Raw genomic sequence first — 16,022 nt, 5'->3', positions numbered from 1 at the left:
CTTTCTTCTGACTAGTCCCATTGTTCACAGGATTTCTTTCAGAAGTGTACATGAATTGGTTATTTGCAACCATTTCAATCAGTTCTTGAGCTTCAGTAGGCGTCTTCTTCAGATGAAGAGATCCTCCAGAAGAGCTATCCAAAGACATCTTGGACAGTTCAGAGAGACCATCATAGAAAATACCTATGATGCTCCATTCAGAAAGCATATCAGTGGGACACTTTCTGATCAATTGTTTGTATCTTTCCCAAGCTTCATAGAGGGATTCTCCTTCCTTCTGTCTGAAGGTTTGGACTTCCACTCTAAGCTTACTCAATTTTTGAGGTGGAAAGAACTTTGCCAAGAAGGCATTGACTAGCTTTTCCCAAGAGTCCAGGCTTTCTTTAGGTTGAGAGTCCAACCATGTTCTAGCTCTGTCTCTTACAGCAAAAGGGAATAGCATAAGTCTGTAGACCTCAGGGTCAACCCCATTAGTCTTGACAGTGTCACAGATTTGCAAGAACTCAGCTAAAAACTGATGAGGATCTTCCAGTGGAAGTCCATGGAACTTGCAATTCTGTTGCATTAGAGAAACTAGTTGAGGCTTAAGCTCAAAGTTGTTTGCTCCAATGGCAGGGATAGAGATGCTTCTCCCATAGAAATCGGGAGTAGGTGCAGTGAAGTCACCCAGCACCTTCCTTGCATTGTTGGCATTGTTGTTGTTTTCGGCTGCCATTTGTTCTTCCTCCTTGAAGAGTTCGTTCAGGTGCTCTAAAGAGAGTGGTGCTTTGGCTTCTCTTAGCTTTCTCTTCAAGGTCCTTTCAGGTTCAGGATTAGCCTCAACAAGAATGCCTTTGTCTTTGCTCCTGCTCATAAGAAAGATAAGGGAACAAGAAAATGTGGAATCCTCTATGTCACAGTATAGAGATCCCTTTAGGTGTCAGAGGAAAAGAAAAGTAGAAGACAGGAGTGGAAAATTCGAACTTAACAAAGAAGATGGAGTTCGAATTTTGCATTAAGGGATAGTGTTAGTCCATAAATAGAAGGATGTGAGAAGGAGGGAAGTAATTTTCGAAAATTAAGTGAAAATTTTGAAAACAATTTTGAAAAACATTACTTGATTTTCGAAAATGAAAATGGAAAAGAAATCAAGTGATTTTTGAAAAAGATTTTGAAATTAGAAATCAAAAGGATTTGATTGAAAACTATTTTGAAAAAGATGTGGTTAAGAAGATATGATTGATTTAAAAAAATGTGATTAAGAAGATATGATTTGAAAAACATTTTAAAAAGATTTGGTTTGAAAATTAAAAACTTGACTAACAAGAAAAGATATGATTCAAACATTAAACCTTTCTCAACAGAAAAGGTAACATACTTGAAATGTTGAATCAAATCATTAATTGATAGTAAGTATCTTTAAAAATGGAAAGAAATTGGTTTTGAAAAAGATTTGATTGAAAAATTGATTTGAAAAAGATTTGATTTTGAAAAGATTTTGAAAACTAATAAAAAAATTTGATTTGAAAACAGAATCTTCCCTTCTAGCCATCCTGGCGTTAAACGCCCAGAATGGTATCCATTCTGGCGTTTAACGCCCAAAATGCTACCCTTTTGGGCGTTAAACGCCCAACCAGGTACCCTGGCTGGCGTTTAAACGCCAGTCTGTCCTTCTTCACTGGGCGTTTTGAACGCCCAGCTTTTTCTGTGCAATTCCTCTGCTGTATGTTCTGAATCTTCAATTCTCTGTATTATTGACTTGAAAAGACACAAATTAAAAAATATTTTTGGATTTTTAATAATAAGGAAAAATCAAAATGCAACAAGAATCAAATAACAATGCATGCAAGACACCAAACTTAGCAGTTTGTATACTACTGACACTAACAAAATGGAAATGCATATGAGACACACAAAACACTCAAGTCAATAGAATTTCAAAGATCAGAGCAAGTAAATCATCAAGAACATCTTGAAGATCACTAAGACATATGAATGCATGCAATTGACACCAAACTTAGGATGAGACACTAGACTCAAACAAGAAATATTTTTTTGATTTTATGATTTTGTAATTTTTTTTTTGTGTTTTTCGAAAATTAAGTGGAAAAAGATATCAAAATTCTTAATGAGAATTCCAGGAATCAGTGCAATGCTAGTCTAAGACTCCGGTCCAGGAATTAGACATGGCTTCACAGCCAGCCAAGCTCTCAAAGAAAGCTTCGGTCCAAAACACTAGACATGACCAAAGGTCAGCCAAGCCTTAGCAGATCACTGCTCCAAAAGCAAGATTGATAAGAAATCAACAAGCTCTTGTGGTGATAAGTTGAAACCTCGGTCCAATGAGATTAGACATGGCTTCTCAGCCAGCCAGATTTCAACAAATCATCATGAAACTCTAGAATTCATCTTCAAGAATTTCGAAAAAAATAAATACCTAATCTAAGCAACAAGATGAACCGTCAGTTGTCCAACCTTGAACAATCCCTGGCAATAACACCAAAAACTTGATGTTGTTGCCGGATCTTGGCACTGATGTTACCAAAAGCTTGCTCAAAACTAGAACAATCCCCGGCAACGGCGCCAAAAACTTGGTGCGCGAAATTGTGAACAATACTTTTTCACAACTCTCATAATCCCCGGTAATGGCTCCAAAAACGTGGTAGCTCAATACCATGGCATTACACAACTTCGCACAACTAACCAGCAAGTGCACTGGGTCGTCCAAGTAATAAACCTTACGCGAGTAAGGGTCGATCCCACGGAGATTGTTAGTATTGAAGCAAGCTATGGTCATCTTGTAAATCTTAGTCAGGCAAACTCAAATAGTAATGGTGATGAACGAAAATAACATAAAAGATAAAGATAGTGATACTTATGTAATTCATTGGTAGGAACTTCAGATAAGCGCATGAAGATGCCTTCCCTTCCGTCTCTCTGCTTTCCTACTGTCTTCATCCAATCCTTCTTACTCCTTTCCATGGCAAGCTTAAGCAAGGGTTTCACCGTTGTCAGTGGCTACCTCCCATCCTCTCAGTGAAAGCGATTGCATATGCTCTGTCACAGCATAGCGGAATTCATCTGTCGGTTCTCAATCAGGCCGGAATAGAATCCAGTGATTCTTTTGCGTCTGTCACTAACGCCCCGCCCTCAGGAGTTTGAAGCACGTCACAGTCATTCAGTCATTGAATCCTACTCAGAATACCACAGACAAGGTTAGACCTTCCGGATTCGCTTGAATGCTGCCATCAGTTCTCGCCTATACCACGAAGACTCTGATCTCATGGAATGGTTGGCTCGTTTGTCAGACGAGCACTCGGTTGTCAGGCGATCAACCATGCATCGTGCAATCAGGAATCCAAGAGATATTCACTAGAGCCTCGATCGCTTGTAGAACAAGAGTGGTTGTCAGTCACCTTGTTCATGGGTGAGAATGATGATGAGTGTCACGGGTCATCACATTCATCAAGTTGAAGAACAAGTGATATCTTGGACAAAGAACAAGCGGAATTGAATGGAAGAACAATAGTAATTGCATTAATACTCGAGGTACAGCAGAGCTCCACACCTTAATCTATGGTGTGTAGAAACTCCACCGTTGAAAATACATAAGCATGAGGTCTAGGCATGGCCGAATGGCCAGCCTCCCAATGATCTAAGATAGCATACAAAATGAAGATAGCTACCAAAGTCTTTTTAATACAATAGTAAAAGGTCCTACTTATAAGAACTAGTAGCCTAAGGTGTACAGAAATGAGTAAATGACATAAAAATCCACTTCCGGGCCCACTTGGTGTGTGCTTGGGCTGAGCAATGAAGCAAATTTCGTGCAGAGACTCCTCTTGGAGTTAAACGCCAGCTTTAGTGCCAGTTTGGGCGTTTAACTCCCATTTGGGTGCCAGTTCCAGCGTTTAACGCTGGGATTTCTTGAGGTGAATTTGAACGCCGATTTGGGCCATCAAATCTTGGGCAAAGTATGGACTATCATATATTGCTGGAAAGCCCAAGATGTCTATTTTCCAACGCCGTTGAGAGCGCGCCAATTGGGCTTCTGTAGCATCAGAAAATCCACTTCGAGTGCAGGGAGGTCAGAATCCAACAGCATCTGCAGTCCTTTTTGGTCTCCGAATCAGATTTTTGCTCAGGTCCCTCAATTTCAGCCAGAAAATACCTGAAATCACATAAAAACACACAAACTCATAGTAAAGTCCAGAAAAGTGAATTTTAACTAAAAACTAATAAAAATATACTAAAAACTAACTAGATCATAACAAAAACATACTAAAAACAATGCCAAAAAGTATACAAATTATCCGCTCATCAATCCTTCTTCTACTTCTACGGGAATCATTGCCTCTATTCCGTAAGCAAGTCGGAAGGGTGATTCCCCAGTAGTGGAGTGTGGTGTTGTCTGGTATGCCCATAGGACTTGCGAGAGCTCTTCGGCCTAAGCTCCCTTAGCATCCTGTAGTCTTCGTTTTAGCCTAGCCAATATGACTTTGTTGGCGGCTTCCGCCTGTCCGTTAGCTTGTGGGTGTTCTACAGAGGTGAAATGGTGCTCGATTTTCAAATCAGCTACCAGGTTTCTAAAGCCCGTGATGGTGAACTGAGTGCCATTTTCTGTGGTGATGGAGCATGGGACCCCAAACCTTGTGATAATGTTTCTGTATAGGAACTTCTGACTTCTTTGGGCATTGGAAATGGCTAACGGTTCTGCCTCAATCCATTTTGTAAAATATTCTATTCCTACAATAAAGAACTTGACTTACCCTGATCCCTGGGGGAATGGTCCGAGGAGATCGATCCCCTATTTCACAAATGGCCAGGGTGAAGTGACGCAAATGAGTTCCTTGGGTGGTGCGATATGAAAGTTGGCGTGCTTTTGGCACGGAGGCATGTTTTGACAAACTCTATTGCTTCCTTTTGCAAGGTCGGCCAATAGAAACCAGCTCGGAGTACTTTTTTGGAAAGAGCTCGTGTCTCAAGGTGGTTGTCGCACATGCCACTGTAGACTTCCTCTAGAACTTCCCTTATAGTAGAGGTTTGGACACATTTTAGGAGGTGTGTAGAGATTCCTCTCCTGTATAGGATGTCGTGCACTATGGTGTAGTACTGTACTTCTCGCATTAACTTTTTGCCTCCTTTTTATCTGCGGGGAGTGTCTCAGACTTGAGATAGCTGATTATGGGAGTTGTTCATATCCTGGGTCGAGCTGTCCGACCTGGGATGTTCTACAGATAAAGCGACCGACCTCTCCAGGTCAGGACAAACCGACCTCTTCTCAAAAAGCTCGGCCAAGTCACAGGAAAGCCCAATAAAGGGCCCAAATAGAGGAACAAGGCCTCAATCCAAAGGCAGCCCAAGCCTATAGAGATAAGGGCGGTTCCCGTGAAAGATAAAGATAAAGATAAAGATAAGATAACTAACTTATCTTATCTGCAAAGGTCACTCTACACCATTATAAATACACTAGAGCACCCAAGTATAACTTATACTCTGATCTACTCAATACCTGCTTAATACCCTTGTTAACTTAAGCATCGGAGTCCCTTGCAGGTACCCCCCACCCTCCAGGGATGAAGGAATCAGCACCACCATCAAGTCTAACAAATCGGATACAACCGTTCTGACCAGCACAGAAGATCTCATCCGAGATCGACCTACAGTTTCAAGTAACCCTCAGAACATTGGCACCGTTGCCGGGGAACCCTGAAGTCATCCCATCACCATGGCGAACGACCATGACAACAACCACACCTCAGATCTAGAGGAAATAACGCCGCATAAAAATGCGGATACCACCCCAAAAGATACTTCCCAAAACAACAACAAGAAGAAGTCCCAAAATGAGGGAGCCATGGATGCATTTCAAGACCGGTTTAAACAGCTTAAGGAAGAAGCCCTACGCCAATGAGAGGCCGAGAAGGACCTATAAAGAGAAATAAGGTGACGCCGGGAATTGGAGAACAAACTCCTAAAACTTGAAGCCGATGTCAAGACGAAAGCCAGCCGATCCACTCCTGAAGATAGAAACCGCAAGGAGCAAGACCCATTCACCAAGGAGTCATGAAGACAAAAATCCCAAAGGACTTTAAACTCCCAGACATGACCTTATACGACAGCACTACAGATCCTGGCCATCATCTTAGCAACTTCAGAAGCAGAATGTATCTCACCGATGCCTCAGATGCAGTTCGTTGCAAAGCCTTTCCAACTACTTTAACAAAAATAGCAATTAGAAGGTTCGACAACCTCCCTCCTAGGTCCATCTCAAGTTTTGACAACATGGCTAAGAAATTCCTGGCCAGATTCTCCATCCAAAAGGACAAAGCTAAACATGCTCCGAGCTTACTGGGAATCAGGCAAGGAGAACGGGAAACCCTGCGTAACTACATGGAAAGATTCAACAGGACATGCATGGATATACAGAACCTACCAATAGAAGCCGCTATTATGGGCCTCATTAATGGCTTATGAGAAGGGCCCTTTAGTCAATCTATATCAAAAAAGTACCCCACATCTCTGAATGAGGTGCAGGAACGAGCTGAAAAGTACAGTAACATGGAGGAAAACTCCCGACTAGGAGAGACCTCGAAGGGCGGGTTCACCCCACGGGATAAGGATAAAGATCCCAGAAAGAAGAAAGACCGACATGGAGAGAAAATTAAAAAATACCACAATTACACCCCTCTACGGGTGTCTCTTGTGGACATATACAGAGAGGTTTGCAACACGGAAAAATACCACCAGCTCGGCCACTCAAAGGCAAAAAATGAGGAGGAAACCGGGCTGAATATTGTGAATACCATCGGATCCACGGGCACTCCACCAATGAGTGTTTTGATTTAAAAAATGTCATAGAAAAGCTCGTACGAGAAGGAAAGCTAGATCGATATCTGGCCAGCCATGATGATGAACAAAGAACTAGAAAAAGAGCAGAAGATGTCGGACCAACTGCACGATCATCTCGAACGCCAGAAAGACATGTCCACATGATACACGGCGGATTTTCCGGAGGAGGTAATCTCAAAATCATCTCACAAAAGACATCTCAAAGACGTATATCACGTCGCAGGAAAGGAGGAAGCACCCGACATCCCGGCAATCACCTTTACAAAGGAAGACGCATCCGGCATCGCATCAGGGCATGAAGATCCCATGGTAATCACCATTATACTGGCAGACGCAAATCTTCACCGTACACTGATAGACCAGGAGAGTTCTGCCGATATATTATTCAAATCACGCTTTTGACAAACTCATCCTAGAAGAAAAAAAACTTAGAGCGTATCCAGACAGCCTGTTCGGGCTAGGCGATACCCCAGTTCAACCGATGGGATACATCTCACTCTACATGACTTTCGGAAAATGAAGTCAGTTAAGAACACTCAAAATAGATTACATTCGTAGTTGACATAAGTTCAGCCTACAACGACCTAATTGGTCGGACAACGTTAAATCAGCTTGGTGCAATAGTCTCAACTCCGCATCTATGCATGAAGTTCCCAACTGCAGGAGGAATAGCTACAATAAAAACAGATCAGAGGATGGCGCGCCATTGTTACAACGAAAGTCTAAATCTCAGAGGAAGGGGAGAAGAATTCCATATAATTGAGCTCGGTGGAGTTCAGAGGCGGGAAGAGCTTCGCCCACAACCTGAAGGAGAAATAGAGAAAATCCAAATCGGGGATACCCCGGACCAAACAACCAATATCGGCACACTCCTAAAAAGAGACATCAAAAAATCACTCATACAGTTTCTACATGACAATGCCGACCTCTTTGCATGGAAGGCCGCAGACATGCCAGGCATAGATCCCATGCTAATGTGCCACAAGCTAGCAGTCTACCCGGGATCTCGGCCGGTACAACAAAGGCGTAGAAAGCTAGGACCAGAATGCTCTCAAGCTGTGGAAGAACAAGTACGAGCTCTACTAGGGGCAGATTTCATAAGAGAAGTCAAATACCCGCTATGGCTTGCTAATGTCGTATTGGTAAATAAGTCAAAAGGGAAGTGGAGAATGTGCACCGACTATACCAATATCAACAAAGCATGCCCGAAAGATCCTTACCTGCTCCCAAACATCGACGCTCTGGTAGATGCCTCCTCCGAATATAAATACCTCTCCTTCATAGATGCATACTCGGGATATAACCAAATCCCAATGTACCCACCCGACCAAGAAAAAACCTTATTCTTAACCCCAAAGGCAAATTACTGCTACATTGTTATGCCCTTCGGTCTTAAAAATGCGGGAGCCACTTACCAAAGATTAATGAACAAGGTTTTTTCGGATCACATCGGAAAGGTCATGGAGGTTTATGTGGACGACATGCTAGTAAAGATGCAAAACAAAGAGATGTTACTGTCCGATCTAACACAAGTATTCAACACCATAAGACGACACGGCATGCGACTCAATCCCGCAAAATGCACCTTCGTAGTAGAAGCTGGTAAATTCTTAGATTTTATGATCACACAGAGAGAAATCGAGGTAAAATAGAACAAGTGCAGGGCCAAACTCGACATGAAAAGTCTGACTTGTGTCAAAGAGGTACAACAACTCAACGGGAGGTTGGCAGCCTTGTCGAGATTCCTGGCTAGATTAGCAATAAGATCTCTCCCTTTCTACGCCACTCTAAGGAAGGGAAAGGAGTTTGAATGGATAGCGTAATGCAAGCAAGCCTTCCAAGACTTCAAAAGATTCCTGGGATGACCACCTATACTAAGTCGGCCACAGGAAGGAGAACCACTCATATTGTACCTCGTAGTGGGAAATCGGGCAATAGCCTCAGCACTAGTTTGAGAAGACATCAGCGGACAACAACCCATATACTTTATCAGCAAAGCATTGCAAGGATCCAAGCTGAACTACCAGAAAATAGAAAAGTTCGCTTATGCTCTCATACTAACATCACGACGACTTCGCCCATACTTCCAGTCTGACACCATTAAAGTTCGGACCAACCAGCCCATAAAATGGATCCTACAGAAAACAGACCTGGTAGGCAGAATCTTGCAATGGGCAGTCGAGTTGTCCAAATTTGACCTTCAATACGAAGCTCGGACGGCCATTAAATCTCAATATCTGGCCGACTTCATTACGGAATTCACAGACACACCGAAAATTCCCACAGAATGGAATTTATATGTGGATGGTTCCTCAAATAAAATGGGAAGTGGCACGGGCATAATAATTGAAAGTGACCAGGGAACCCAAATTGAACTTTCCCTCAAATTTAGGTTCCCTGCCTCAAACAATCAAGCAGAATATGAGGCACTACTAGCTGGTTTGAAGCTGGCTAGGGAGGTTGGAGCTCAAAAAGTTATCATTTCAGCGACTCACAGGTAGTTACTTCACAAATAACAGGAAGCTACCAAGCTAAAGATCCCACTATGAAAAAGTACTTGGATAAAACCAGGGAATAGCTTGAACAACTCGAAGAGTATGAGATTCGTCACATACCCCGAGAACAGAATGCCCGGGCCGATACACTCTCAAAACTAGCCAGCACCAAACTCGGAGGCAACAATAGAAGCCTTATCCAAGAAATTCTACAGAATCCAGCATTCTCAGAAGAAGGAAAAATCCTAGCCATAACAGGTCACGATCAGGGATGGATGACACCCATAATTAATTACCTCAGAACAGAAGCCCTCCCTACAGATGAGAAAGAGGCAAAGAGGTTAAAACGGGAAGCACAAACTATACCATCATAAATAATACTCTATACAAAAGAGGGATTTCAATACCATTGCTAAAATGTGTGCCGACTTCCAACACAAAAGATGTCCTAGAAGAAGTACACAGTGGCATTTGTGGCAATCACCTCGGAGCGCAGGCACTCGCCAAAAAAGTATTTCAGGCAAAATTTTATGGGCCAACTCTACAAAAAGAAGCCACATAATTTGTAAGGACATGTTCACCATGCCAGAAACATGCTAACTTTCACACCACCCCGCCAGAGGAACTCATCAGCATAACCTCAACTTGGCCATTCGCAAAATAGGGACTCGATCTCCTCGGACCTTTTCCTCAAGGATCGGGACAAGTCAAATTTCTCATAGTAGGAATAGACTACTTCACAAAATAGATCGAGACAGAACCCCTAGCCAAAGCCACAGCTCAAGAAAGTCGGAAATTTCTATATAGAAATATCGTCACAAGGTTCCGAGTTCCATACTCCATCACTACAGACAACGGTACCCAGTTCACAGACGCAGGCTTCAGAAAACTAGCGGCCGACTTGAATATAAAACAACAATTCACCTCTATTAAGCACCCCCAAACCAATGGGCAAGCTGAAGCTGCTAACAAATTTATATTAGCAGGGTTAAAATGGAGATTACAGGATGCAAAGGGAGCCTGGACTGAGGAGCTTCCGCAAGTCCTATGGGCATATCGAACGACTCCACATTCCACGACAAAGGAGTCACCTTTCCGATTAGCTTATGGAATAGAGGCAATGATCCCAGTAGAGGTCAAAGAAGGATCACCCAGAGTAATCCATTTTAGTGAAAAAGCCAATTCCCAACTTCAAAGGGAAGAGCTCGACTTACTTCCGGAAATCCGAGAAAGAGCTTGGATAAGGGAAGATGCATTGAAATGACGAATGGCCTCCAGATACAACCGAAAAGTAATACAGCGGGCCTTTGCTGAAGACGACCTCATCCTAATCCGAAATGACATAGGAACCACTCGACCTGGAGAAGGAAAACTGGCAGCAAACTGAAAAGGGCTTTTCCGAGTCATAGAAGTACCAGGAAAGGGGTACTACAGGCTTTCCGAACTCGACGGGCGAAAGCTTCCTAGGTCATGGCACGCCTGCAACCTAAGAAGGTACTATAGCTAGGGATGATAAAAGATCTTGGACAACGCGCACTCTTTTTTCCTGAAAAAGGTTTTTTAACGAGGCACCTCGCCAAGACCTACAAATCACCCGACTTAGGAAATTAACTCCTCATGTATATTTGCATTCTCTTTTAATAAAATTTTTTTCAGATTCTCTACAAACACTCAAGTCGTATTATTCTGAAAACATTCATCACCCGATTATAAAGCTACAGATCGACAGAAAGTGAAAACCGAATTCACTACACGATCACTATAAAAACGAGGGTTAAAACCCAAATTCTACAAAATCAGCAAAGATGAAAATAGAATAATGCAAGAAGTTATAGAAAGTGATCCATAGAAAGGACCTGACAAGGTCCTAATAAAATGGATTGCTATAAAATAACTTAAAGACTGGCCGAAACAAAAAGTTAGACCAGCCACAACAACTCAAGTTATAAGTAAAGCCCTGGAAAGAGGTATGGCCAACCCTATAAAAGAGGATTACTATAACTTAGAAGAGCCCGACATGAGGAAGTCGGACTCCTACAAATAAGTTACAAAAGATAATCCCTGAAAGAGACATAAACAAGGTCCAAGAAAGAGGATTATCAAGTAACTCGACAGGGCCCAACGTGACGAAGTTGGCACAGAAAGATAAGTTACAAAAGATAATCCCTGAAAGAAACCTAAACAAGGTCCAAGAAAGAGGATTATCAAGTAACTCGAAAGGGCCCGACATGACGAAGTCGACCCAGAAAGATAAGTTACAAAAGATAATCCCCGAAAGAGACCTAAACAAGGTCCAAGAAAGAGTATTATCAAGTAACTCGACAGTGCCCGACGTGACGAAGTCTGTCCAGAAAGATGTAAAGCTACAAAAGGTAATCCCCGAAAGAGACCTGAACAAGGTCCAAGAAAAAGGATTACCAAATAACTCGACAGGACCCGATATGACGAAGTCGAGCCCAGGACACAAGTTACAAAAATAGTCCCTAAAAGAGACCTAAATGAGGTCCAAGAAAGAGAATTACAAACAAAACCAAGCCAAAGAATCAAGTTGATCATGCCAGGACAAAATGCGAGCCTACGAAGGTACCAAGACAAGTGCAAGCAGACATGATACAAAAACTACTAAGTTATGATAATAGCAAGCTTCAGAGGCCACCAAAATCAGCCCCGAAAGCTCGGAAACTACTTTGTTTTTCGAAAATAAAAGTTGCAAAAAAAGCAACCAAAATAAAGTATCAATAGTCAGCAATAACACCATTTACAAAGATAAAGAAGTTCAAAAGCCCACAAGCCAGGCTATCTATATTAAACAGGAAGAAAACTCAGTCAACATTAGAAGACTTCTCAGCAGAATCAACTCGGGGTGAAGGAGGACGAGTCTGAAGAGGCACCGCATCTACCGTCCCATCATCTCGGTTCAAGATTTGGCAATCCGGTTCCCCTTCTGGACGACGGATCCCAGCAGTAGAAGTCAGAGAAATCGACACATCAGAAGTCTTGGTAGCAGGCAGTGAGGGAAGATCATCATCATCATCGGGATCGTCAGGAACAATCTTACCATCCCTAACAATATTGTCCAGACTAATAAGGGAAAGGTCGAGATCTAGCGCAAGAACTCAGAATTGCTCCTTCAGATTCTCATAAGCCGCAGTAACACTACCTACAAGATGACTTTGAAGCTCGGAGTAATCGGCCTAAACTGATTCCAACCTACCCCTGAGCTCCATCACCTCTCTATAAGTAATAACATAGCTATCCTTATGTTTTTGAGTCGTATCCTCGGCCAGTTGCGCGGCAACTGCCAGACCAACAGCCCGGGCCTTTTCCCCCTTCAGCTCCTTTTTTAGCTCGGCCACTTCCACCTCGAGCTCCTTCTTCAAACCTTTAATTCGGTCAAATTCTGATTTCCTCTATAAAAGTCTTGGTAGCATGGATAGGAAGATCTTGAGCAGTTCAGTATAAAGCCGCTCCCATGTGTGCCAATGTAACACCACTCTGAGCAATAAAGTCTAAATGACAAAGAATCGATACATCGTCGGTAGGCATGACACCATAGGGAGCAATCTGTTGGTCTACAAACCCAACTGCATCAAAGTCGGGAGCACCAAGATTAAACGGCTCGACAGTCCGAGGTCTTTTTGGAGGAGGAGCAACTGGAGGAGCAGAGGTACCAACTGAAGTCTGAGGCGGGTCAACTAAACGAACCCGGGGAATCGGGATCATCTTCCTCGGCCCAAGAGAGCTCGGGACAGACGGCTTCGACAAAATTTGGGAGGACCCTTCCTCGACCACCTTGGCTGGGACGTTTTGAGCCGCGGTAGCCTTCCTCACCTTCTTAAAAGGCCTTCAGTGAGTCATTATTCTTCGACATCTCTGAAAAACAAAGAAAAATACAACAACTTATGAATATCCAGAAAAGAAAGCAAAAAACAAAAGACATGGAAACACGGTTTATAAAATACCCAGCACAGCACGAATCAAGGATGGATCCCCCAGAAATTTCTTGGTCTCAAGATGAGGAGGTTCCCCCTAAATATCTTCCAAAGCAGCGACAAAGGCTTGCTCAACCTTGTCTAACATCTCCCAGGTATACCTAGACACAACTACATTCCTCTGCCACTCTAAAGGAAAACGAGGGTCGCCATTCTAATCTAGGAAGAAAGGACGAGCTCCTTCAATAGCTCGGATCTTGAAAACATAATTCTTAAAATCACGAAAAGACTCATCATACATGGAGAAGACTTTATGTCCTTGGGCCGACCTAAAAGAAATCCAAGAAGCTTTCTTTTTGGTAGTTCCAGGCTTGGTCAACACAAATAGATACAGAAAAAGGGTTAAAGACGGCTTAACACCGAATTCATGGCAAACCAGCTGAAAAATCTTAATGAAACCTAAAGAATTCGGATGAAGCTGAGATGGGGCCACGTTATAAGACCACAATAGGTCAGTCTCAAAGGAAGTAAAAGGAAGGGTAATATCCATCTGGCTAAAGAAGAAATCGTATGCATAAAAGAAAGGACGCTCCCCCTGGGTCGGAACAGGAAAGTAGACCCTGTCATCAGAATCGGGTGCCACCAGCTCATAATTGCGCTCTTGATTCTCACTACTACATATTCGATGGTGTTTTCTGAGCTCCGCACAGAACTCCGCGTTAGCTAGAGATACACATAGCAACACAAGGGAGTCCAACTAGTCGGACATCCCCTCAAGAACCTTAGAGGACGCCTCGACAATATTTTTGCGAGACAACATGGCCAACTAATCCTACAAACAAAAGGAAACGGGTTACTAACCCAAAAACAAACTCAGGCAATATAGAAGCAACTCGGACAACGCGACCTTGATACGTAAAATTAAGATTTCACGTACAACCGGCAAGTATACCGGGTCGTATCAAGTAATAAAACTCACAAAGAGTGAGGTCGATCCCACGGAGATTGGTAGATTAAGCAACTTTAGTTAAATGGTAGATTTAGTCAAGCAGACATAGTTTTGATTTCATGAGCATTTTGATTTTTGAACATAATTGCAAGAATTTAAATGGCAAAGAATGTAAAGAATCTAGAAGAGAGAAATAAAGTGAAAGTAAATAACGGAAACTTAAATTGCAAGAAACTTAAATGACATCAAAAGTAAATTGCAAGAAAATAAAGTGCTGAATTCTAAAGAGCAAAATAGTAAATAGCAAGAAATAAAGAAACAGAATGTAAATGATAAGAATAATAAATTGCAAGAGTGTAGAAGGGAATTGGGCAATGGGTATTCAAGCACTAAGAGCAAAAGAGATGAGAATTAATGATAGAGAGAATCATTAGGGATCAGAGATGCAAGTTTTCATGAATTGATGTTAGTCAAATCCTTCTCAATCATGGGTATAGATCCATGGCAAGTGGGTAATTGAATCCCAATCTCTTGGTGATTCAATTTCTCTCAACATAACCAATTGCCACTCTCGTGATCTAATTGTTCATGAGAAGAGATGAAGCTCAAATCTAATCCAGCCACACAACTCCCATAATCTCAACCAAGGAGAGTTACATCTCACATACTAACCAAGGTGTATTGATTAAAGAATTCATGAAAGGATGAACTCTAAACTGAATTATGTGGCTCATTCCTCAAATTCACCACACAATTCATATAGATTAACCCCTCTCTCGATGGTGGTTGAATCTTTGAAGAACAAGAGTTCCCTCTTTAGATCAACCACTAGAATTGAGGAGGAAAAGATGAGTCCACCAGTGCATTTCAACAAGCAGAGCTCTTCCCCCTAATGAAAGTGGGGTTTAGTGAATCATAGCTCCAATTTCAACAACAATTGCCATAAACCAAAATTAGACTAAATACAAAGAAAGATGAAGAAGAATAAGGAAATGCTTAAAGCTCAAGAGATGAAGAAGAGAAGTTCCAAGAAGAAAAAAATTGCTCTCCGGGTATCCTCTCGGAAGTGCTAAAAGAGTTCCCAAAATAAAGTGCTAAGAGTCTAAAATTCTAAGTGTAAAAAAAGTCCCTTACAAGTACACCAATCTCTTCTATTTATACTACTTCTAAAACTCTTTCAAAGATCTTGAATTGGGTTAGCAATATGGGCTTCCTCTTTGTTGAATTCTTGGCTCAATTGGAAGAAGTGTTACTAGCCTTGGAAAGGAAGAGTTCATTCATTATGCTTCTGGCCCATTGGCTTGGCATTTTTGTCAATAACGCTGGCCTTAATGCACGTTGGCAACGTGCATCACAATTTCCTGGAAGTGAAGTTTGAGACTTGGGCGTTGCTAGCCCAAGTTGTTGCTAACAACTTGCTTTTCCCCTTCTTGGCTCTATTTTCATGCTAAATGTAGGCCAGAATTTGAGTGTCAACCTTCTGCTTCAATATGGACTATTATACATCATTGGAAAGCTCTTGATGTCTATTTTCCAATGCCACTGGAATCACCTCAATTGGACTTTCCTAGCTCAAGTTATGCTTCCTCAAAGAAGGTAAGGTTGAGCTGCCAAGTTGTTGCCAAAAACGCACCTTCACTCCCAAGTTGGCAACATGTCCGTGCCTAACCTCCCAAGGCAGGGACTTGGGGCTGGCGTTGTTGCAAAACACGCCCCTTTGCTAGCACGTTGGCAACGTGCTCGTGCCCCCCTCCAGGGCTCATCTCTAGCCTTCTTGAATTTCACTTCATGTTCTTGTTTTTAGGGCCTAAAGAT

The 16,022-nt window shown here is 42.2% G+C and overlaps 1 non-coding gene across 1 annotated transcript; it reads left to right on the top strand.

Moving 5' to 3' along the window:
- Window positions 1–202: 202 nt before the first annotated feature.
- On the top strand, window positions 203–310 carry LOC112700567 (small nucleolar RNA R71). The gene has a single exon (XR_003153473.1). It is a non-coding gene; the product is annotated as a small nucleolar RNA R71 (small nucleolar RNA).
- The last annotated feature ends 15,712 nt before the right edge of the window (window positions 311–16,022 follow it).

The sequence above is a fragment of the Arachis hypogaea genome, chromosome 6 (assembly GCF_003086295.3).
Source record: "Arachis hypogaea cultivar Tifrunner chromosome 6, arahy.Tifrunner.gnm2.J5K5, whole genome shotgun sequence".
Classification (NCBI taxonomy): domain Eukaryota; kingdom Viridiplantae; phylum Streptophyta; class Magnoliopsida; order Fabales; family Fabaceae; genus Arachis; species Arachis hypogaea.
The sequence above is the reverse complement of the archived record's forward strand: the minus strand, read 5'-3'. Positions and strand labels throughout refer to the sequence as shown.